Source organism: Camellia sinensis, chromosome 9, assembly GCF_055761805.1.
Source record: "Camellia sinensis isolate YWXY chromosome 9, ASM5576180v1, whole genome shotgun sequence".
Lineage (NCBI taxonomy): Eukaryota > Viridiplantae > Streptophyta > Magnoliopsida > Ericales > Theaceae > Camellia > Camellia sinensis.
In genome coordinates this window covers 184999728-185010307 of record NC_138969.1, presented here as the reverse complement: position 1 = coordinate 185010307, position 10580 = coordinate 184999728, and the positions used below count along the sequence as shown (strand labels likewise).

The 10580-nt window shown below is 37.1% G+C and overlaps 1 long non-coding RNA gene across 1 annotated transcript; it reads right to left on the bottom strand.

Annotated features, from left to right (window-relative positions):
- Positions 1–6155: 6155 nt before the first annotated feature.
- LOC114267684 (uncharacterized) lies at positions 6156–10163 on the bottom strand. The gene is made up of 3 exons (XR_003631032.2): positions 9695–10163; positions 8606–8797; positions 6156–6397 (listed from the first exon to the last, which is right to left on the bottom strand). It is a non-coding gene; the product is annotated as an uncharacterized LOC114267684 (long non-coding RNA).
- Positions 10164–10580: the final 417 nt, after the last annotated feature.

Here is a 10580-nt window from a genome sequence, read left to right as displayed (position 1 = left end):
ATTTATGACCAAATTACATTCTTCCTATGATCGTTCAGTACTGATACTCACATCTTATTCCATTTCCACTTATTCATTTTGTATCAATTCATTTCATTCAAGTCATATACCAAATTTATAATTTTTCCAAATAACCCAACTGAACCTACAACTCAGTGGTTCAATCACATAACTATCATACAAGCACTTCAACCTTGCCATTTTACAGATATTTTGTTCGCAGGAATCGACACCTATGTATACATGAGATTTCGAGACTTTCACACTGGACACTCCGGCCAACTTAATTCTCAATGGAGTCCATCCCCTATCTCCTCCCAAACAATGGAGTATATCCCCTTTCTCCTCCCAAAATGTTATACATATGCAATGTATTAAAACACATCGTCATATTCAATGACTATCAATTATGCATATTCAATGCCTTATCATACTGTCACATTCAATGACACAATTTAAGTGATTAGTTTCAATTCACATAATCCTCTTGGAATTTCTATAACAATCATAACTATCCTCCACCGATAGCCCAACACAAATATTTCTAAATAGATATACAATCTTTATAACAGATAATTCATCAATTTTTCATAGGTGAGTGATTAAACAAATCCAACTACACCATTCATTCATACATCTCCCCAATGTCACATTTTTCATATCAATTCCATTATTTATACAAAATAATTATTTCAAGCATTTTAGGGCAAACTCCCAATTTTCCCAAATATTGACCCCATGGTTAAAATCAACTATTTCAACATGAGATTGGCTCACAACCAAGTCCCATAATCAATTATGTATGATGACATAGAAACCCCTTTTTCCAATTTGAAACCAAACCCTAGGTTTACCCAAATACTCCCAAAACTTCACCATTTGTACATAACAACAAATAACTAGGTTAAAGATCATATTAAGGTGTAGAATATCCGTACCTCAAAGGAAGAAGATGAGCCACGCAAGAGAGAAACTCCAAGGACACCGAAACCTACTTCTATTCAGATCAAAATGTAGATCTTGATGTAGTCTACCTTTTTCTCAAAGGCACGAGGGTGAAAAGATCAACGGATCTAGATGAAACCCAAGAGAGAAGGTGAGTTTTAGAGAGAGAAAGTGTAGATCTAGGTTATTGGGAAGTTTTAGAGAGAGAGAGAGAGTCGAAAAAGTGATACAAAACATCATCTTCACGGACTGATATACACGTGGTCAGTTCGAGCTTGAAAAATGATGCTTCATCGTCAGACATAAGGTTTCACTCAAGTGCAAGAAGCGACGCTCGAACGTGGAATACACATTTCCAGAAGTTTTGCAGACGAAGGACCCCGTTCGAGCTTGAGACTGGACGCTCGAGCATCTAATGCATTCTCCCAGTATTTGCAGAATTGCAAAAATACTGAAAGTTGACAAATCTCACTCGAGTGCAAGAATGGCCGCTTGAGTGGAGGAGCAAAATTTCTGAAGCCCGCTCGAGCGCAAGAATGCCCACTCGAGCGGAAGAGCCAAAATCTAGGCATCACAGGTTTGGAAAAACACGCAACCAACCTGTTCCAAACACACGACCACAACCCGATAACCAAAATAAAGGGGAGACAAGGTAAACAAGATATGAATCATTATTTAGAATTATACAACCCGAGTCCGGAACACAACAAGTGACGGGTCAAAATCGGAATCGTTATAACCTCCCCCCTTTAAAGAATTTCATCCATGAAATTTCAAATCAAGCTCAAAAACATAATTAAACCGTTCACAACAATGTTGTTCTTACAAGTTCAGCACCATGGCCCATTTTCCGGTCATCTATTTCCATCGACTCGATACACAAGTCCCATATTGAAAGTACATTTTACAATTTCCAAACATTTGCAATGTTTAAATCAAGATTCAAATTTCCAAATGTTTACATAGCATATACGATGCTTCCAAAAGCGCCATAATACGTATGATATCCCACATTCTCAAACATATGCAATGTTTATAATAACTCAAAATTCCAAAAGTAAACAACATATACAATGCTTCTAACTTTTTAAACACATACAATGTTCTTATATTCTATCAACCATGATCACAAAACGATACTTGTTCAAACATCAATAAATAAGTCCGAATACTTTTCTCAGACTTCCAATTCGCGCTCCCAAGTTACTTCTTCAATCCTGTGATGTTTCCGCAATACTTTGACCAAGGGGATTGTCTTGCCTCGTAAGACTTGGTCCCGTCGATCCAAGACTCTAACTAGTCTCTCTTCATATGAGGCATCCTCATCTACTTCCAAGTTGGCCCAATCTAACGCGTGCAACAGATCCGGCTCATACTTCCAAAGCATACTAATATGAAATACGTCATGCACTCCAGAGAATTGTGGCGGCAATGCCAAATGATAAGCAACCTCTCTAATCTGTTCAAGGATCTCGAAAGGACCAATAAACCGAGGGGATAACTTCATACTCTTCTCAAATCTCATTAAACCTCGCCTAGGTGATATTTTTAGGAACACATGGTCTCTCACTTCAAAAGACAAGGGTCTCCTACTACGGTCGGCATAACTTTTCTGACGACTCTGAGCTGTAACTAACCACTTACGAATAAGTGCCACTTTCTCCGTCATTTCCCAAACTAACTCTGGGCCCAACAAAGATGCATCACCCACCTCGGCCCAACACACTGGAGATCTACAAGGTCGACCATACAAGGCCTTAAATGGTGCCACGCCAATGCACAATTGGAAGCTATTGTTATAGGCAACTCCACGAAGTGCAGATGCCTCTTCCAGGAACCCTTAAAATCAAGGACACAGCTTCAAAGCATATCCTCTAGGATCTGAATAGTACGCTCAGACTACCCGTCAGTCTGAGGATTGTACGCAATACTAAAGGTCAATCTAGTGCCCAAGGCACTTTGCAAGCTCTGCCACAACCAAACTGTAAAACACAAATCTCTATCTGAAACTATCGTCACAGGGTCCCTGTGTAACCTCACTATGTCCCTGATATACAAGTCGGGAAGATAGTTTATCGAATCACTCACGCGCATAGGTATGAAGTGCGCAGACTTGGTCAACTGGTCAACTACTACCCATATGGCATCGCTATTACGTTGAGTCCTCGAAAGGCTCACAACAAAATCCATTGTAACATGTTCCCATTTCCATTCGGCTATAGGCAAGGGTTGTAAGAAACTTGCTGGCCTCTGATGCTTGGCCTTCACTTGTTAACAAGTAAGACACTTTGATACAAACACTACCACGTCCTTCTTCATACCTCTCCACCAAAACTGGCGACTTAGGTCATGGTACATCTTTGTGCCCCTCGGGTGCACCACAAGGCGCGAATGATGAAACTCTTGGAGTACTTCCTTTTGGAAAGACTCCGATACAAACGAACGGTCACGGTATCTCACACTTTGGTTGGGACACACATTCAAGCCCCTCTCCACTTTCCCACCGAAAATCTTCTCCCTGAGGGTTTCTATTTCAAGGTCACTCTTCTACGCTTCTAACACTCAGTTCACAAGTGTAGGTTGGACAATTACCATAAACAAAGCCGCAAATTCAATGGAATCACCAAGGTGCAGGTCAAACTCCCCAAGAGTACGTAACATCTCTCATTCCCGAATGGCGATACAAGCCACACTGCTAATAGATTTCCTACTCAGGGCGTTTGCCACAACATTAGCCTTCCCCGGATGATAATGCAACTCAAAATCATAGTCCTCTATAAACTCCATCCACCTCCTCTGCCTCAAATTCAGGTCTTTCTGTGTAAACAGATACTTCAGACTTTTGTGATCGAAAAATACCTCAAATTTCTCACCGTACAGATAGTGCCTCCAAATTTTCAAGGCAAATATCACCTCTGCTAGTTCTAGATCATGAGTAGGGTAGTTCCTCTCATGGGTTTAGGTACTACCTTCCCCTCTTACATCAAGACACAACCCAAACCTTCCCGTGAGGCATCACAATAAACTGAGTAACCCAAACCCCTCTCCGGAATAATCAAGACTGAAGCAGTGGTAAGTCTAACTTTAAACTCTTAGAATGACTTCTCACAAGCCTCACTCCATACAAATTTAACTCCCTTCCTCGTCAGCCTAGTTAGTGGTGAAGCTAGTCTAGAGAAATTCTTCATAAATCTCTGATAGTACCCGGCCAACCCCAAAAAACTACGAATCTCAAAGGCATTCTTAGGTTGTGCCCAATCTTGCACTACCTCTATCTTGGATGAATCTACAGTCACCCCTTCTCTGGACACCACATGATCTAGGAATTTAACCTATTTTAGCCAGAACTCACACTTCCCAAACTTAACATACAACTTGTGGGCTCTAAGCAACTCAAGCACTACTCACAAGTGCTCCTCGTGTTCCACCTCGGAGGGTGAGTAAATCAAGATGTTGTCCACAAAGACGACCACAAAACGGTCTAAGAATTCACGGAAGATTCAGTTCATCAAGTCGATAAATACAGCCGGTTCATTGGTTAGCCCAAATGGCATCACTAGAAACTCATAATGGCCATACCGCATACGGAATGCCGTCTTCGGGATATCCTCCTCCCTTACCCTCAACTGATGATAACTCGACCTTAGGTCTATCTTAGAGAAACAACAAGACCCTTTCAACTGATCAAACAGATCATCTATACGAGGCATTGGATACTTGTTCTTAACCGTGATCCGGTTCAACTTCCGGTAATCAATACAAAGTCGCAAGGCTTTATCTTTCTTTTTAGCAAAGAAGGCCGGTGCTCCCTAAGGCGAAGTACTAGGGCGGATAAAATCCTTATCTAACAACTCCTGGAGTTGAACCTTCAACTCACTCAATTCTGCAGGTGCAAACCAATACGGAGTCATAGAAATCGGTGCCGTGCCAGGCACTAAATCAATAGAGAACTCGACCTCTCGGTGAGGTGGTAAATTAGTAAGGTCCTCGGGAAAGACATCGGGGTATTCACAAACCACCCTTGGCAACTCAACCCGGCCTGCATCACACTCACTACTCAGAATACTAGCAAGGAGACAATTAAGTTCACTCCGCCCACGCGGATCATATACCGATGATAAGACTCTATCCACCCGGTCCTCCAAGAAATAAAAGTAGTCACCGCTCGAGGTACATATAGTAACCTTTTACCGGCAACAATCTATAATAGCCCGGTATGATGATAACCAGTCTATACCCAAAATAACATTAAATCTAGACATGTCAAGCCAAACAAATGCAAATGAAAGCCGACGATCGGCGACCTCTATGTCACAACCCCAACATCCCTGTTTCAAGACAACCTCACCACCAATAGGTGACTCTACACAAATAGGAGATGCTAACTGTGCCAACTCCAAATCCAAAACCGATGCAAATGTAGACGAAATAAATGAATGGGATGCACCCATATTAATCAATACATTGGCAACTGAATTGCAAACACTACAACAAGTTGGGTCTTGAATGACGAAATTTTTTGTCTCGAAAGAACTAATTTCGTCACTATAGATATTTGTGAGGAAATATTTTCGTCACCAGTTTCGTCATTGAATGCTTGTCACTAAAAACCACCGTGACAAAAAATAATTTCGTCACTAATGAAATTACTTCAGTGACGAATTTTTTTATCACCAATAAAACAAGATTTTGTCGCCAAAAATTCTCATTTTCGTCACCAAATAATTATTCAGTACCATATTTATAATTTTAATTGACGAATAAATTTGTCACAAATGTTGATCATTGATGAAGAAATAATTTCGTCACAGTAATATGTAAAGGTGACGAAATTTTTCGTCTCCAAAAGTCATACATGGGTGACGAAATATATTTTGTCACAAATATATTTATATAAGTGACGAAATATATTTTGTCGCAAATATATATATATGTGACGAAATATATTTCGTCACCAAACAACAAAATCAATGAAAACTTTCATATATATACTGCAATAAATTTTGTCACAAAAAATGTTCATTAACGACGAATAATCACTTTGTCATAATAACAAGTACATATGACGAAACAAATTCGTCACTAAACCTGTTCCATATTTTATATTTCAATTTCAATTATTATTTCACAAATATCTCTACTGATATCCCAATAGCCTTTTAATTGTACTAAGAAATCCACTAGCTATTATACATCACTCCACAAAAAAATTCACTAAACAATTTATATTATAAATCAAAATATATCCATCAAACAATTTTAATAATATAAACCATTAAGTAAAACAAAAAAACCATCAAAGCAAATCCCAAAATGAACTAACGTGGAATCCACAAAAAAAATCAACTCTCAATCTTAATTTGCAACTACAACTAAGTATCAATTCAGGAAACAAAATTCAACAGTTGAACTTCATTTGCAAGTATGCTTCCAAACGTCATCAAAACCCAATCTGCAAAGAAAATAAACAAAGAAAACATTAATATATTATCAATTACATCTAAACTTATATATAAATAATTTTATTTTATAAACCAATTTAGTAGAAATGCATATAACAAATCAAAAATTCAAAGAGTTGAGGTGATCCTTGATGATAAAACGACACAGATAACATAAGATGCCAAAAGATTGCAAGAATACCATATATCACTATCACTAATGGCAGAATATATATATATATATATATATATATATATATATATAATAGCTCCAAAATATAACGTAGCATTGAGGTACATTTGATACACGACAATGGGCCGATGACTTCTTCAATAAGGTAAATTTGATCAGTGGAATTCAACACAAGAACCTTGTAAGACTTTTGGGTTGTACCATTAAAACCCCTCAATGCCTTCTTGTTTATGAATTTGTACCCAACAGAAGCCTTGATCAAATCGTCTTTGGTAAAGAATCATTGTGATTTTTTATTTTTTATTTATAAACATGCTCATGATTTTTTTGACTTTTTGGTTTTTAATTTTGGCTGCTTTTGGCTAATATTATTTATATATTTCTTTATAAACATTTTAAGTAACGGGAATCTTACACAAATGAGGTGCAAATAAATTTATCTGAGGCAAAATGAAAACAACAAGTCCTGGAAACTAAATTACAAAGATTAGTTCTTTTCTGATAGAGTGGGTCCTAACAGGGACTTGAATTCTGCACCTCCCTTTTTGTGGGTGTCAGGATATGCAACTCAATCTAACACCAGGTAAAAATAAAGTTTGTTAAATATTTCTCCTTTGCTTCTTATATAGTCCAATTGAGCACAATGAAGACAATATATGATTGGTTGGCTAACACAAATTGAATGTTTGTGTCAAATAACAAGGACAACACCACTAAGAGGGAGAAGTTGAAGCCTTAAGAACAAGAGATAGACCAACAGACATGAATGTAAGTTGTGAGAAAGCACATGATCTCAAGAAAAGACTTCTTTAGCCAGGACAAAGTGGTTGAAATGTGGCATCACTAAGTTGAGTATAGGGGAAACCTTCAAATGGATCAATCTATTAAAAGTTCTTATTATGCTAAACCATCCTAACGATATATACAAAACAGCAGCAATCACAAAGTGATATACAAACCTGACCAACCCACTGCCTGAGACTCAATAAATGTTCCTTCATTTCTTCTACTGTGAAAAACTCAATCAAAGACACACCCACTATTAATCACATCACTAACTTAGAGCAACTCCAACACTACCTAGCAAAAATACACAAAAAAATAAACACATAGTTTTGTCTCTACTTTGGTTAGTGTGTGTTTTAACTAGGGCCATGCTAAGTAAGAATTTTGATAATGAATCTATTTTCATTAAATACATCTTAAAACTTGTTAAATCTTAGTTAATAAGTAGTAAAACTGTTGTACTTTAACTAGTATATACTAACCAACATGAGAAAAATAAAAAGATAAAACAATCGAGACTCACCGAAAAGGCAATGTACGAGTTCATGGGATACCTGCTCCTCTAAATTGTCCTTTAAAACCTTGCTTCTTAAGAAATTCCATAATGCTTGATGTCATCTCAAAATTCTTGTCAATCGACCCATTCATCTTCCTTATCTCTTTATTTTGTGCTTGAATTTCCTCTTTTTGTGACTAAATTTCCTCCTTTTGCTCTTGTATTTCCATCTCTAGACGCCTCACATAGTCACTGTCAGTCGAAGCACTGGTAGTCCTAACAGAGAAAGAACGCCTCAACCCAAGTCCTTTAACATATCTCGACCTTGGCTTGAGCACCTTCACAAATAGCTCCTCCAAAGTAATTGGAACCACACCAGGTTGGGAGCAATGTTCAGCTTGGATCTTTATCATATTATCCTGCTATTTAAAAAAAAAAATGAATAAAGATACAATAAAAATTGCAATCATCCTAATACAAAAGGTAAGTATACATACATAATTCTTTTCGCACTCCGGAGAAATCCACTGCTTTGTGACATCATTAAAGTGTATAGATTTGTAAACACATGGCAACTCTGGCAGTTGGCCCCCATTTGCGATTATCTGATTTTTTTTGTTCTTCAACTAGTAAGTTAAATAAGAATTATGGTAGTAGAATCATAAAACGAGAAAGAACAGAGCACATCGGATTAAATGGTTACAAACAATGACATCTGTTTTTTCATCAATGACAATGTATTACCTTGATACAGAGCACATCGGATTCCAACTTTCTGGATGAACTGAAAAATGATAGAAAGGAGATGAAAATAAAATCAGTTTATTAAAACGAACAGATGATTCCTAGACCAATGATATTTAACGGCACTTATAATCACTCATAGACAAGCAGAGTTTCTTTTGTGTCATAAATTCTCCATTTGGAGTAGTCATACTACAATGGAAACAAATGTAATTTTCAGTTAAAGAAACCTAGTGAAAATGTTAAAAAAAAAAAAAACACATGAAGCTGCTAAAAAAGTATCAAAATATTTTTTTCTGGAAAAATTTAAGCAGACAGAATCACGACATCTGATTCCTGGAGGTTTAAATGAATACTTTGGAGGGAACTTGATCTTCCCATATTAATATCCACCTTACCATAATAAGTGGGAAACATTCATGAATAAAATAAAATAAAATAAAAAATTCCATGTTCCAAGAACAATAGCAAACGAAACCAGCGATGAAATAAATGTCGTGATGCCAACCTTTGGAAAACAAAACCTATTGTGGAAACTAAAAAAGGAAGGCACAGTTAACTACCCAAAAATGTATGAAGTAAAAGTTAAGCAATGTATTAATCTTTGAAACCTTCTGGAGCTCCAAAACTCTCCCCATCTTTCAATCTAACTATAGGACTGCTTGATATGCACACACTCACATAAATATACAAGCGGTGCGTACAAAAGCAATGTGTCTGCAATTTTACAATTAAATTTTTGGATGGTTTGCTGATTGAGGGGCCATTTGAAAAAAAAAAATGCTTAGCAGTTTTGGGCAGTTTGGTAAATGACAAAAAAACAAGTCAGTAGTTACTCAATCGTGGCAGTCACTTAATGTGAAGGGCATCCTTGGAAGAAAAAAAAAAAAAAAAGACAATGTTCCCACCATATGGGATGTAAGCTTCATATAATAAAATAGGTATATATATGTGTGTGTGTGCACGTATAAAATCTCAATATATACATTTGTCATGCTTTTCTTAGTCATCCATTTGTCAATTCCTGAAATTTTCAACACAATCCATGATTAATAAAATGGATACAAGAAAAGGGGAAAGAAGATGAACCATAACGCGCTTAGAGCTTCGGATTTCAAATTTGGTAATGGCACTAATGGAAGTGGTAGCTAGTGGCCCAGTATGTATTTAGCTTGAGACCAGATCTGATGGAGCAAAGCCATGGCAAACATTCAGCTAGAGCAAAGCACACCAACCCCTAATCATTATGCCTGATTGCCACCACCCCTTGGACCCCTGCCCATCCGTCCACAGCCACGTCCATAGCTTAGGCTCAACTCCACCTAAGCACCTACTGTGTTTCAGCACCAAAAATTAAAAAAACTTCAAAAATGTCACAGCAACTCAAATGAATTCCTAAATTCTGGCCATTTCATAGAGATGGCAATGAACATGACACTAAAAATCTTGTCCAATAGAAACAAGCTCTCCATAAGATAACAGAACCATCATTGTGAGAGAAGGTAAAGAGAGCATCAATTCATGTCAAATACTATTTTCTTTTCTGTAAAAAATTAAAAACCTTCCCGGAATAACAGTCAACCTTTGAACCCCATACAAGAAAGTCACTTTTTTCCAAAATCTAATAGAGCCAATCTTTTACCACAACATTAATTTTTAGTACAACGGTAAGTAAACCTTATTATTATTATCAAAGACCCTATGTTGGCATACTCACACGTTAGGGGAAACCAAACCAGGTTTGCCACTACTTCCAGTTTCAAACATTATTAATAACTTCACATAGGACATAGCAGAAAATGATATCAAAAAGCAAGTCCATTAGACAGCAACTAATTCCCCCCAATTCGTAGAAAACAAGCAACTACTTGCGCATAAGGTGCAGATGCACACTGCCACAGCAAATTATATATATATATATATATATATAAATAGAATTCACAATAAGGTTCACCTTCAGAATAATCAAGTGATT